We start from the raw sequence: 15,809 nt of genomic DNA on the forward strand, positions 1-15,809 counted from the left end.
GAGTTCCTTAATGTCCAGAAGACCGAAAACTCATGCAGACCGAAAACTCTAATCCTTTCCCTGAAATCACTCCAAATCTCAAAAACGGGTAAACCCTACCCGACTTGTCGAGTTGTCTAAGGAACTCGACGAGTCCCTTCAGTCCTTTTTGTGTTCAGACGTTTTTAAGCTACCCCAAAGCTCTAAATTGCAGATCTAGCTTCCTAGGGCATGGTTTCCACGTAAAGTTGCAAACATGCAAGCTCTTAGATGTCAAAACCAAGCTAAGGGAGGGGTTTAAGCCAAAAGGAGGACCAATGCTTGATAAGTTCAGTGACTTTATAACTCTAAGGACTTAGAGGAGTCCAGATCTGAAGTTACAACCTCAGATCATGCCCAATACTCGAAATAATCTACCAATGTACTAAAAATGACCTTAAACCTAAGAAAAAGGGTATCTAATGCTAGAATGATCAAGGTAACAACTTGTTACCTTCAAATGGAAGCCCAAACGATGTAGATGTTGGATCTACAAGCTCTTTCCCGTTCCAAGCTTCTCAACCTTCAAACTTCTTCAAGAAGTTGCACAAAAAACACTTTCTTAGCCTCTCAAGCACAAGGAAGCAGCAAAGAATGGCTAGGGTTTCTTCATTGGGTAATGAAGTGGTAAGGGAGGCCACAAGAGGCAGATTAAGTCCTCTATATAGGGTGCAAACCCTAAAAATTAGGGTTTTCCTTTACAGCGCCTACTCGCCGATCGGGGCCTTCCGACTTGTCGAGTAGGATCTAAATCTCGCGTCCTCATAAATGATCTCTACTCGACGAGTTGGAGCACCAAAACTCGTTGAGTCCCAACATAAAACCCTAAAACTTGGAAAAATTAGATGATACCTGGAACGGGTGTTACAAATATCCCCCACTTGAACTAGACTTTGTCCTCGAAGTCTGCTGACGCAAACAAGTCCGGGTAGTGTTTTGGCATCTCCTCTTCCGGCTCCCATATCCATTCGGAGTCCCTTCGGTGCTGCCATTGCACCTTTACTAGCTTCACTTCCTTGTTCCGAAGAATCTTGGTCTTCCTATCCAAAATCACAATGGGCCTCTCAATGTAGTTCATGCTCTCGTCCACCTGAATGTCGTCGAGAGAAACGACCGCGGCCTCGTCTGCGACACACTTCCGGAGCTGAGACACATAGAAGGTGTTGTGTATCTGGCTAAGCTCGTCTGACAAATCTAAGCGGTAAGCCACGTTGCCCACTTGGGCCGAAATCCTGAACGGTCCAATATATCGGGGTCTTAGCTTGCCCCTCTTACGGAACCTGATGACTCCCTTCCATGTGTACACTTTTAGTAACACAAAGTCCCCCACCTAGAACTCAAGGTCCAATCGCCGTCGTTCAACATAACTTTTATGACGGCTCTGTGCGACTCGCAGCCGGTCGCACACCTGCTGAATCAGCCCGGTAGTCTTGAGCACTACCTCAGTGCTCCCTATGACTCGATGTCCCACCTCGCCCCAACAAACCGGAGTCCTACATCTCTGACCATACAACATCTCAAACGGAGGTCGGTTGATACTGACATGGTAACTATTGTTGTATGAAAACTCTACCAACGGGAGGTATGTATCCCAACTACCTCCAAAATCCAACACGCATGCCCGAAGCATATCCTCGAGTGTCTGGATCGTCCTCTCGCTTTGGCCATCTGTCTGGGGGTGGTACGCCGTGCTGAAACGTAACTGAGTGCCCAGTTCCCCATGGAACTTCTTCTAGAATCTAGATGTAAACCGGACATCCCGGTTAGAGACTACTGACACTGGCACTCCGTGCCTAACCACCACCTCTCGCACGTAAATATCCGTTAATTTCTCAGCGGAGATGTTCTTAGAGATTAGAATAAAGTGGACACTCTTCGTCAGCCTATCCATAATAACACATATGGCGTCCACGCCCCTCGCTGTCCTCGGTAACTTCGTGATGAAGTCCATAGTGATCTCCTCCCACTTCCACATAGGAATGGGTAGCGGCTGAACCTTGTCATGCGACTGCTGATGTTCGGCCTTGACCTTCCTGCAGGTCAAGCACTGCTCCAGGAACCAAGCGATCTCTCGCTTCATGCAGGGCCACCAATAGCCCAGTCTCAGATCTTTATACATTTTTGTAGCCCCCGGATGTATAGAGAACTTTGACTTGTGTGCCTCCTATAATATCTTCTGTCTCACTCCTCCAGTCACCGATACCCACACCCGGCCACACTGTGTCAGAAGACCTCAACTATCCCGAACAAACAAGGGATACTGACCCCGAATCCACTCTATCTTCCAATTCTCTTTCATCACACCCTCGACCTGAGCTTGTTTGATCAAATCAAACAATGGAGAGATCACCGTCATCCTCAAGCAAACGTTTCCAATCGGGGAACCTGCCGTCTTGCGACTCAAAGCATCGGCCACCACGTTGGCCTTCCCTGGATGGTATAAGATCTCACAGTCATAATCTTCCAGCACATCCAACCACCTCCTCTGTCGCATGTTGAGGTTCTTCTGGTCCATCAAGTACTTAAGACTCTTATGATCAGTATAAATAGTGTACCATACTCCATACAAGTAGTGTATCCAAATCTTGAGGGCAAACACCACTGCCCCCACTTTTAGGTCGTGAGTGGGGTAATTCGCCTCATGAGGCTTTAACTGCCTCGAGGCGTAAGCGATCACATGCCCCCTCTGCATCAGTACCGCGCCTAATCCTGAGATCAATGCATCACAGTACACAAACAAATCATCCAGCCCCTCAGGTAGTACTAGAATCGGAGCCTCACATAACCTATGTCTCAGGGTCTCAAAAGCCAACTGCTGATTTGTGCCCCATCGGAATGTCACATTCTTCTTAGTCAAGCAGGTCAAAGGCACGGCGATCTTGGAGAAATCCTGGATGAATCTCTGATACTACCCCGCTAGACCCAAGAAGCTACGAATCTCAGATGCGTTCTTTGGTACTTCCCACCGCATCACAGCCTCAACCTTGGCCGGATCAACTGAAATGCCCTCCTGGTTGATGATGTGCCCCAAATACTACACCTCCCGCAGCCAAAAATCACACTTTGAGAACTTGGCATACAACCTTTCCGTTCTCAGTGTCTCCAATACCTCCCTCAGATGCTGCTCATGCTGCTCCTTGGTCTTAGAATAGACCAAGATATCATCAATAAAAACGACCACCGACCGATCCAGCATCGGTCTACACACTCTGTTCATGAGATCCATGAACGCTGCTGGGGCATTGGTGAGCCCAAATGGCATCACCACAAACTCATAGTGCCCGTACCGGGTCCTGAAAGCCATCTTCGGTATTGTTGGATAAGGTGTCTAAGTCCATAACTTATTTGGTATATACTTGACCCGACCCGGCATGGTCCATTTGGGTTGCACTTCACCCAAACTGTTTATGGATAATTTTATGAGAATTGTATACTTACGATTTATTAATATATTATAAGTTATAATATATTAATATAAAGTCATGTTATTTAATTAGTTTTAATCTTGAATTAATTATGAATTGATTTAGTGATTAAAAGGAAGACTAATTAAATCATGGGCTATTATATTTATATGGTGTGGGCTAATGCTCATTTGTTAATGGGCTAAGCTTATATGGAAGTCCATGGATGATCCATGGAGCTTTTAACCCATGGATCCTTGGAAGAGGAAAAGACATGGGTTATTAGGGTTTCACCGTAACCATGCACACTATATAAACAAGCTTATGTTGCATGAAAAACACCCTAGTGTGTGTGTAATAGTGGTGGCCGAAATCTAAGAGTTAGTATACTCTCTCATACATTTTCCAAGTTTGTGGTGATTTGTGATTTCCATTTGAGGCATTCACATTATTGGTGCTTGGCTCTCAAACTCCAAGGAATCAGCAATCAACAAGAGGTATGTAATTCATCTAGTTCTTTTATGTTTAAAAGTACCCCATGCCATGCTAGATAGGTTATAAACATTGGAAAATAATATTTTGCATGTACCTTAGACAAACATAGATCCAAGGTTTATTAGGGTTGCATGTACACTTAGGAAGTGTTAGAATGCTCAAAATCCAACAGTGGTATCAAAGCCTAGGCTTGTTTGTTTGATACTTGATGCAAAATAGTGATAAAAAGTCGATTTTTTGCTGTCTGACTGATGAACTCGCCGAGTCCATGGGGGGACTCGCCGAGTTCATGTGTAAACTCATCCTACTCGCCGAGTAGGTTCGTGCACTCGGCGAGTAGGAGCCTCAGAATGCAGATTTTCGACTTTTGCTGCTGGAAATGGACTAGAAACATTACCCTAAACTGTTTTGGTGTTTTAAAACTTGTTTTAGTTGGTGTAATGGTAGTTCTAATCCATTTACAATAGCTTATATCAAAATTTCATGCTTTGTATGTGTTCATATAATTCTTGAAACTTTGATGATCATGTTCACGTTCTTATGAATTTAGAAGATGATAGGAATTATTTGCTGAATTGTTTAGGATTAATTCTTGATCATTTATGTGTTTTAATGGAGTCCATAATTTGTCCTCAAGTTATGGATATCCAAAGGTCACTTCTTTTAAACACACATTTAAAACACATAAGTTACATAAAATGAAGAGTCTTCATTTTTATGAACCTTTAATTCATAAGTTATGAAATGAAAAGTTTTGGATAGTTACAAAACTTGCCCTCAAGTTTTGGAATTTGTAAAGTTTCACACACTTTAATAAACTTTAATTCCAAACCCTTAGAGTTTTAAAAGTTAAAATTCAACCCTTATACTATTTATAACATTAATGGTTAATTATTATATATATGTATAAGATCAAGTCGTTTTACCGTTAGTAGGCCTCATTCACGAAGCCGGTCTATAAGGGGGGTATAAGGTTGTTGCCTATAAAATGGCAACTTAATGGGTGTCCATTCTCACCACCGCTTCCTTGATCGGTGGAGGGTCGTTAGCCGAACGGGTAGGACAATGACTTTAAATTCTCATTAAAAGTATAATGAATATTATAAAGTAACTAAACCTTTTATAAATTCCCAGTCTTAGTTACTTTAGGAAAATGTGAATATGGTGCTAACCCATGAAATTCACACTTTGTACCTTACCAAGTCGTTGGTGGAGCGTGTGTAGTTAACCGGCACACTAACTTGGACTAGTAAGGATCACGAAGGGTAACTTAATGTTTATCATAGATCGGTGGAGCGTGTGTGGTTAACCGGCACATCGATTAGGTGATAATATTAAGGGTACCAAGTGAGTTTGCATGGTTATTCACACCTTGTTTTGTGATCCTCGGCATCCCAGTCACAAAACTTAAAGGGCACAATCGAGATTGAAACATGCCATTGAAAAGTTCAATGAATCTCAAAAGATCTAGGAGTTTCAAATCCAATTAAAACCTAATAAATTATTTCGTTTTTCATGGTGGAAATTGGTGAATCGTCATTCACCTACCTTCAAATATTTTATAGCTTGGATTACGGCATCCCTCTTCCAAGTTATAAAATATTGTGTTGGGTCCTAGCCTTAATATTTCATATTGGGTGTTATATTAAGGACTTGAATCAACTAACTTGATTTTCTCCCATTGTAGATGTCTGGTTCAGACAACTATGATCTTCCCAAATCGCTTGAAACAAGCTTTCCTCCTGAAGATGATGTCCCTCAACATCATGCTTCACTCCCCCCACCTCCTCCATTTATTCTCCCTGACCCACAAGCCCGAAGACTTGAAAGGTTCAAGATCACTCAAGCTCTACTAGAAATGAAACATAAAGATGGAAGACCTGTGTGCACTCATGTCTTAGGAATGAAGTCACACATAGACAGGTTGAGAATGTTGGGTGCTGTTATTTCAAGGAAGTTCGCTGTTGACTGGGTTCTTCAGTCACTTCCTCAGTCATATAGTGAGTTTATTAAAGACTACCATATGACAGATCCCAACATAACCCTAATAGATCTTTCTTATTTGCTTGTTGCTGCTGAATCAACAATGATTTGGCGCAATGGTCAAGCAAATATTGATGGAAAATCTATTTCTCAAACTTCCATGGACATGGACAATGGTAACATTGGAAGTCCAGAAAAGCTTTCTCGTCCCAATGGAAAGGGATCGGCCTTGGTCAACCCGGTTGACCAAAAGGTAAAGGGAAAGGCTAAGTCTGTGATTGTCTCGTGTACCATTCCCAAAGAGTCTATATGTTTTTATTGTCATGAGAAGGGACATTGGAAGCGAAGCTGCCCTGGATACCTGAAATGTTTGAAAGCAAGTAGAGACAAAATGTTTGACTCGGCTTCAGGTAAGTCCACTATCTAACTTTGTTAAAGTTCCTAATTGTTGATTCTTATTACATGATGTGACTAGGTTGCATCTTGATGTTTAGCAGGATCGAGCAAAAGGAAGGTTAAAAGAAGAGTGTGTTGAATCTGATCACAAAGATGGATTTCTATCGCATGGTTCGAGGATCGGATTTTTGAGCCACTACTTAAAAGTTATGATAGATTGCTAAGAAATATGTAATAGCATAGTTTTCTTTTAAAGTTGCATTGTAAGGAATATTTTTCCGCATTTTAATAAAGAAATAAAAGTTTTGTTTAGTTTATTTTATATTATATCCCCTTACAATGGCATTTATGGAAAATTGATGTTTGTATGTTTCTAGCAATATTGGAATATGAGTTTGATTCTCTTATATGTGGTAGTGTCTGAATTTACCAAATGAGGAAAGGTTCTCATCACCCAAGCTTCAGTTAGACAGAAACTTGGAATCATACAAGTTGTATTGTATGATGAATGAGAAGTTTCATCTTTGTAAAATTGAGACTAATTCATTGATCACATGCATATGTGAGTCAATTGAAGGACTAAGGAATTAGGTACACTGGGTGTGTGCTGGTCAAGGTCCACCACAAAGATCAATTCGTCATGATTTACTAAAGATTAGTAAATATGGTTATACTTATAAGGTTAAGTATAATTCTGTAACATTGGAAAAGTTTCAATGTATGGCAGAACGGATGAGAAGAATCAAATTTGGCAGAAAGATAAAAGTTTCTCAAATCTGAAAAGATGGGAGAGTACTTTAGTATCATGTTTTTATGATCATCTTAATGATTATGAAACCATATCACAAATTCATACTCTAAGGACATCTTAGTGCATTGTTATGACTAAGATGAGGGGTCATGAATTGTTGGAATGGTTAAAATCAAAAAGATGGATCATACATGTTTTTATGATCATCTTAATGATTATGAAACCATATCACAAATTCATACTCTAAGGACATCTTAGTGCATTGTTATGACTAAGATGAGGGGTCATGAATTGTTGGAATGGTTAAAATCAAGAAGATGGATCATACTTCGTTCCAAAACAACTCTTAGAGTCATAATCCAAGATTGTAACATTGAGTGACATAAAGTAAGGTTTAAAACACTTATCAAATGTAGTGTAAAATGTTTTCTACTCCTGTACATTTGAAATTGGTAAGTTGTGATGTCTTGGATAAGACAAAGACCAACTAAGACCAATTGTGTGAAGTGTTTATCTTGATAAGAATCTGCACTATCCCTTGAATATTTGTTTTGTCAAGGAATGGTTCTTGACTAGGGAAACTTATATGTCAAGAGGACAGTGAGAGTCTTAAAGATCCTGAAAGGATTTCAAGATTTAATCAAGAGTAAAACCTGAGTTTTATCACTAGCACACGACTTAAGGTTTGAAACCTATTAAGTTGACATAATTCTTGTTTCTGTGTCTGTTCCTATTAAGTTGTCTATGCATATGAGTTCTGTTAGTTCTAAACTGTGTGCATAACAGCTTGGAAGCATTGGTGGGCCTTGTGCTACCAGATGACAAGAAATTAAGATTGAACAAGTTCAATCCATGTAAGGCTGAATTTGTTACTAACCTTGTCTTGTGATTATGGTTTTGACAAATTCACATGGATAGAAACTCATACACTATAAAATCTAAGTGTCATAAGGTTTCTCTCCGATTCATGAAAATGATGGTGAGGAAATGCTTTCACTAAGAAGATTTTAAGTAGATAGCAATTGTGATGTTTTCATTCTCAAAGTCGTTAGTGGAGCGTGTGCGGTTAACCGGCACACTAACATGGACTTGTGAGAAATGGCAAAGGTCTAAACAATTAAGACTATGATTACGGCATCCCTTTTCATAGTTCTGGAAATTGTTTAGACACACATGTGAGCTATCTAAGAAAGGGTGTACGAATCTAAATTTCAGGAGTCCAGCTGATTTCTGGAAATATGTCAGAGCTAGTGGGAGCATAAGTGTTATGCTGATAATCATCATGTTAGTGGGAGCATGATTATTATGTTTAGTGTTGCAAGTTAGCAATGTTAATTATAGAAAACCAAAAGTTTCAATTCGTAAAGTTGTAGGGATTGAAAAGTTGTTTTGCTATAATTAAGGGAGAGGAAATTATACTTCATTTCAATTCTAAAAGCTTAGATTGAGTTTTTAATCATCTTTAGTCAAGGATATATATATGTATTTTATGTTGGAATGGTTCAACTTAAAGAAATTCTATATATATTGCGTTATCAAAATTCGATTATGATTACGGCATCCCTCTTCATAGTTAAATTTTGAAAACATGGCAAATAAAAAATATTGTAGCAAAAGACTGGTCTAGTATCATGTCTTTATGTGAGACATCATGAATCGTGTTCCATATACTTCGGATATAGGATCGATTTCATGTGCTATAATATTCATCCTTATTGTAGCAAAAGACTGGTCTAGTATCATGTCTTTATGTGAGACATCATGAATCGTGTCCCATATGCTTCAGATATAGGATCGATTTCATGTGCTATAATATTTATCCTTTCTAAATTTTCCAAATGCTTAGGGCATTAAGAAGGGAAAAGTCTAGAATTGGATATGACTAAAGTGATTAAGCAATTGTCGATGACAATCTAAGGTTCTCCAAAGATTGGTTGCTCGGGGACAGTTGGAAGTAGGATAAAAATTGTTGGAAATGACCATATTGACATATTCTGAAAAGAGGTAACTCTTGTTCGGAAGTGATAGTCAAAATGGGACTATGGAAATTTCTCCATAGGTGGAAGTTATTCAATCTGTGTAAGATTAGAAAACCTTAGTGCAAGAAGGATGTTCAAAGCAATGTACTTTGAATATGAGACTTCGTTTCCATAGAGTTGATCTCCTTTGGAATACTCTGTAATGACTGTTGACAAGTTTTGTGACTTTGTGCATAATCATTACAAGAGGAACATTGCATAAAAGTTTAAAATCTAACAGTTTTTTTGGTAAATGGTAGGAATTAGGAATTTTTTACATTTACAATAAGGATTTGGGATTGTGAAATGAGCATCATTGGAATCATGTTCAAATGATCTATTTCACAAAGTAAAGATCATACACAAACATAGTGTGCATACTTGGAGTATGGCATAACTATTGTTTAGAAAAACAAAGTGTACATGCTAGGTGCATGGGACAACTGTTGTTTTTGTTCAAGTATTAAGTTGATTATTTGAAACATTATACAATGAATAATGTGTAATCAATATGGTGATAAATAAAAGGTGGTTCTATTTATATTCAAAAGGGTTCTGAGACCATATTGGATTCGATTATTATTGTGTTTCACTTTGCATGTTTTGACTTCCAGAATAGCTAGGTTGTTCTTTCCGAATGACTAAGTTATTTAAACACTCCACAGTCGTTCATATGTTGGAAGTAGGTATGAATTAAGACTGTCATGAATCGAGTTTGTAGATGGCTAAATGTGTTTAGTCATGGCAATGGTTGCTACAACGTTCATGAGTGCTCATAAGTTATGAGTATTGGAATAAACCCAAGCTCACTTGTATCACTTCATGGAATTTATCTCGAGTGATCGTGAGACGGTAATATCATATAAGTCTTCAAACCTAGAGATATGAGTTGTTACCTATGAATTGGTTGTGCATTGATTGCACGTAAACGCATCAGTAACTTGATGTTATAAAACGTGCCTTTGTGTACAATTCAACAAGTAGTAGAACAAGCATATGAGTCGAAGTTTATCTGTTCCTTCTAGAAATAGAAGCGATATCTGGGTCCCTTGATGATTTTGTTTTGACCTATGTACCGGGCCCGTTCAGAACCTAATTGATGTGTTCAATTTAGTTCTTTGTCAAAACAAATCGGAAATCGGGAAACAAACTGTTGGACAATAAGTACGACGTTGTTCCATGTATTTGTCCGGCTGATATCATAAGAACAGAGGATTATATGATCACTTATCTAAAATGGCGCTTCATAGTTCAACAGAGTTTTCGAGAGCTACGATTGTTGGTTGGTTCCTGAAGTAACATACGCAGATACAATTATTAGACTTATCCAAGTGGGAGACTGTTGGATAAGGTGTCTAAGTCCATAACTTATTTGGTATATACTTGACCCGACCCGGCATGGTCCATTTGGGTTGCACTTCACCCAAACTGTTTATGGATAATTTTATGAGAATTGTATACTTACTTATTAATATATTATAAGTTATAATATATTAATATAAAGTCATGTTATTTAATTAGTTTTAATCTTGAATTAATTATGAATTGATTTAGTGATTAAAAGGAAGACTAATTAAATCATGGGCTATTATATTTATATGGTGTGGGCTAATGCTCATTTGTTAATGGGCTAAGCTTATATGGAAGCCCATGGATGATCCATGGAGCTTTTAACCCATGGATCCTTGGAAGAGGAAAAGACATGGGTTATTAGGGTTTCACCCTAACCATGCACACTATATAAACAAGCTTATGTTGCATGAAAAACACCCTAGTGTGTGTGTAATAGTGGTGGCCGAAATCTAAGAGTTAGTATACTCTCTCATACATTTTCCAAGTTTGTGGTGATTTGTGATTTCCATTTGAGGCATTCACATTATTGGTGCTTGGCTCTCAAACTCCAAGGAATCAGCAATCAACAAGAGGTATGTAATTCATCTAGTTCTTTTATGTTTAAAAGTACCCCATGCCATGCTAGATAGGTTATAAACCTTGGAAAATAATATTTTGCATGTACCTTAGACAAACATAGATCCAAAGTTTATTAGGGTTGCATGTACACTTAGGAAGTGTTAGAATGCTCAAAATCCAACAGGTATATCCTCATCCCGAATCCTCATTTGATGGTACCCCGACCGAAGATCAATCTTGGAAAACCAAGACGCACCCTGCAGCTGATCGAACAAGTCATCGATCCTCGGTAGTGGATAACGGTTTTCACCATTAGTTTGTTCAGCTCTCGATAATCAATACACATCCTGTATGACCCGTCCTTCTTTTTCACGAACAGGACCGGAGCTCCCCACGGGGAACTGCTCGGACGGATAAACCCTCGGTCTAGCAGCTCCTGAAGCTGCGTAGATAGCTCCTGCATCTAGGGCGGAGCTAGCCTGTAGGGTGCCTTGGCTATCGGAGCGGCACCCGACACTAAATCAATGCGAAACTCCCCTTGCCTCTCCGAAGGCACTCCAGGTAACTCCTCGGGAAAGACATCCCGAAACTCCTGTACAACCGGTACACTGTCCAAATCGCTCATGGTCTCAACCCTTGTATCCGAGATATATGCCAGAAATCATGTACAACCCTATTGCAGAAATCTCCTAGCCCTCGCAGCTGAACAGAGGGTTGACCCCTGCGAGGCCTTCTCTTCATGAATAACCAGTTCTCCCTACTTGGGGTTCGAACCCTCACTAACTGGCACTCGCAATCGATCATGGCCCCATTGGCCCCCAACCAGTCCATCCCTACGATCACCTTCAGCCCTCGCAATGGTATCGGGACTAGATCAACTCGAAACCTCTCCCCAAGCACATTCAGGACACAATCCCGATACACCCTCGCAACACTCACAGTGCGGTCGTTCGCAATCTCAACCTCAATAGAGGAACCCAAAGTCCCTGGCACATCCCGAAACTTCTTGCTAAGCGCGAGAGATACAAACGATCGGGTTGCTCCCGAATCGAACAAAATGTGGGCAGACATACCATCGACCAAAAAGGTCCCTATACATAAGCACAATATAGACATAAGCAATGCAAATAAATATAGAGCAGGAAGATAAATTACGTACCAACCACAACGTCTGGCGCTGCCCGAGCCTCCTCAGTGGTCAACTGAAATGCGCGGCTCTTCACCGCAGGAGCATCCGCCTTAGCAGGGCGGCCATTGGTAATCCTCAATGTGGCGGGTGCAGGCACCACCACTACTCCTCCCCCTCCCTGCAACCTCGGACAATCGACCTTTTTATGGCCACTCTGGTTGCAGTGGAAACAAATCAGGCCCTTCTTGGGGCAGTACCTGCTCACGTGGCCCGGCTGACCACGCGTATAACATACTGGGCCCGTCCCCCAACAAACTCCACCATGAGATCTCCCACACTTGGCACACCAGCCACGACCCTGCTGGCCCCTACTGGATGAATCCGAGGTCTTAGGCTTTTTATCCTGACCTACTGCTGTCTGTGCCTGCTCAGGCTTCCGCTTGGTGCGGAAGTCCAACTCCATCTCCCGCTCACGAGCCTTCTCCACCATCTCATTCAGGGTTTTACACCCTGTAAAGCTCAAAAACTCTTGAATATCATCCCTCAGCATGGAATGATATCTCGTCCTCCTCATATCCTCATCTGTAGCAGCATACTGTGGGATCAACAATGCTCGTTCCCGAAACTTGGCGGTAGTATCCGCCACAGTCTCGGTGGTCTGCTGGAGCTCCTGGAACTCCCTCACCAACCGCTGCACCTCAATAGCTGGTGCAAACTCCAGATCAAATCGCTTGGCAAACTCGGCCCATGTCATCTCAACCACACTGGCTGCCCCCACCTAGCTAGTCACCTCTCCCCACTAGTCTCGGGCTCGATCTCTCAACATACATGAAGCAAAACCCACCTTTGCCGCATCAGGGCAAGAACTCGTGCGCTGGGCGTTCTCTATGTCCGCCACCCAACGTCGGCTAACAATGGGGTCCCTGACCCCGAAAAACTTCGGCGCCCCACACGCCTTGAACTCCCGGAACGAGGGAGTTCGGGCCCCGACCTGGCCCGCAACAATCTCGGCTCTGAATGACCTGAGCCTCTCCTCTATAATCTCCATCATCCCTTCCTTGACAGTCCCAAAAATCACTGGGGTGGCGTCAAGGATACCCTTCGTAATCTCGGCTGCAATAAGCTCGCGCAACCTCTCATCAATGGGATCGGTACCGTCGCCCGACCCCGATCCGGATCCTGATCCTGATCCCCCAGCTCCAAGTCGTGTCACCACCATACTGAACTATAATACCACAAAACATAATGATCAAGATGTCCATAAAGGGGATCCTCCCACACCAGTCCTCCTTAGAGCTTCCAGATCTAACATTGGTTCGGGTATAGTGTGCTTTCAGTAGTACGGGCCCAACACTACCTTCCACACCTACCTGTACCTTCCCCAAGTTTCTACCTGATAACTCTAATTCGTCCCAGAACTAAACATATCTCACAGTCTACCACATAGCTCAAACCCCAGGCTATCCTAATAATTGCTCCATCCATAACAAACCAGAACTCAATCATAACAGGTTGCCTTTATGCATGCAAATTATACACATAAAAGGATCAAATAGACTTTCAAATAATAGATTCTACCCTAGGACCACAACTAGACAAGGAACAGGAAATAAGGCCAAATCAATCATTCTAAGGCTATAAGCTCCTAACCGTATATAATTTTAAAAGCATACACATAGCAAGATCCCTACGATTATCATAACTCAATTATTAGTATAACATGGCTAACATATTGGGGAACTACTTACTTGGCTCGGCCGATCACGCGCATTGCACTCCCTTCTTTTCCAGTTAAGAAATTTTTAACTTCTATTTTTTTTAAACAATTTTTTTTACCATTTCCTTAGTTTGAGTCCTGACACACCCGAGAGTGTGCACGGATCCCTCAAACCAAGGCTCTGATACCAACTTGTAACGACCCAGTTTTCAAAAGAGAAATTTTCATTTTTAATTAGGCAAAACAACTTCCAATATGTCATAAAATCTTAAGTACATTTGTTTTCAAATTCATATCATCAACAAAATTCTCTAAACATCAGAGTGTCCCACAAAACACCAGAGAGAGAGAGAGGGAGAGAGCATGTCGCGCCATCAAGCCTTGTCATTGCCCTTAGGCTCAGATGTACCTGAAACAAATCCACAAACTGTAAACTAATGCTTAGTGAGTTCCCCTGAGTATACCCCATACAATCCACATAATCATATAATCATATTAGTTATAGAAGCTACATAAACCACATAAGCCATGCATGCAAACATATAAGGAAGCCATGGAAACCCTCCAGGGTCTTACACCTTGTGCCACTGGAACCCCACGTGGTCTTAACTTCCTGCCATGGGAACCCCCACATGGTCTTCCTGCCATGGGAACCCCCACATGGTCTTCCTGCCATGGGAACCCCCACATGGTCTTCCTGCCATGGGAACCCCCACATGGTCTTCACTAACTGCCATGGGAACCCCCACATGGTCTTCACTACCAAGCAAATATCATACAAACTAAACATGCAAATATACTAGGATGCCATGGAAACCCTCCAAGGTCTTACACCAAATGTCATGGGAACCCCCACATGGTCTCAATCTACTGCCACGGAACCCCCCCCCCCCAGGGGGGTCTTTCATACAAACGTCATACTAACATAACGCATAATCAATCGACAATCCACATATCATAAAATGGGCTGGACTTGGTGCCTTAGACCCATTGGTATGGTGAGAAGATTCACCTCTCGTGAATACCGAACTAACAAGATAAGACCAGATAAGTCCCATGCTCTGCTCTAACTCAACTGCCTATAATCAACGTGTGATTAACTTGTCACAATCCCGAGATAACATAAATGCCCTCAAAGTCAACCCTGGTCAAAGTCAAGGTCAACAATCAAGGTCAACAGTCCATGTTGACCTCAACTCGTCGAGTGCATCCAGCAACTCGTTGAGTTACCTGAGTAACTCGTCAACTCGCCGAGTTACCTGTGTAACTCGTCGAGTTCCTTTATGTCCAGAAGACTGAAAACTCATGCAGACCGAAAACTCTAATCCTTTCCCTGAAATCACTCCAAATCTCGAAAACGGGTAAACCCTACCTGACTCGTCGAGTTGGCTAAGGAACTCGACGAGTCCCTTCAGTCCTTTTTGTGTTCAGACGTTTTTAAGCTACCCCAAAGCTCCAAATTGCAGATATAGCCTCCTAGGGCATGGTTTCCACGTAAAGTTGCAAACTTTACGTGCATGCAAGTTCTTAGATGTCAAAACCAAGCTAAGGGAGGGTTTAAGCCAAAAGGAGGACCAATGTTTGATAAGTTCAGTGACTTTATAACTCTAAGGACTTAGAGGAGTCCAGATCTGAAGTTACAACTTCAGATCATGCCCAATACCCGAAATAATATACCAATGTACTAAAAATGACCTGAAACCTAAGAAAAAGGGGATCTAATGCTAGAATGATCAAGGTAGCAGCTTGTTACCTTCAAATGGAAGCCCAAACGATGTAGATGCTGGATCTACAAGCTCCTTCCATTCCAAGCTTCTCAACCTTCAAACTTCTTCAAGAAGTTGCACAAAAAACACTCTCTTAGCCTCTCAAGCACAAGGAAGCAGCAAAGAATGGCTAGGGTTTCTTCTCTGGGTAATGAAGTGGTAAGGGAGGCCACAAGAGGCAGATTAAGTCCTTTATATAGGATGCAAACCCTAAAAATTAG

Source organism: Lactuca virosa, chromosome 5, assembly GCF_052849685.1.
Source record: "Lactuca virosa cultivar CGN04683 chromosome 5, Lactuca_virosa_CGN04683_v6, whole genome shotgun sequence".
Lineage (NCBI taxonomy): Eukaryota > Viridiplantae > Streptophyta > Magnoliopsida > Asterales > Asteraceae > Lactuca > Lactuca virosa.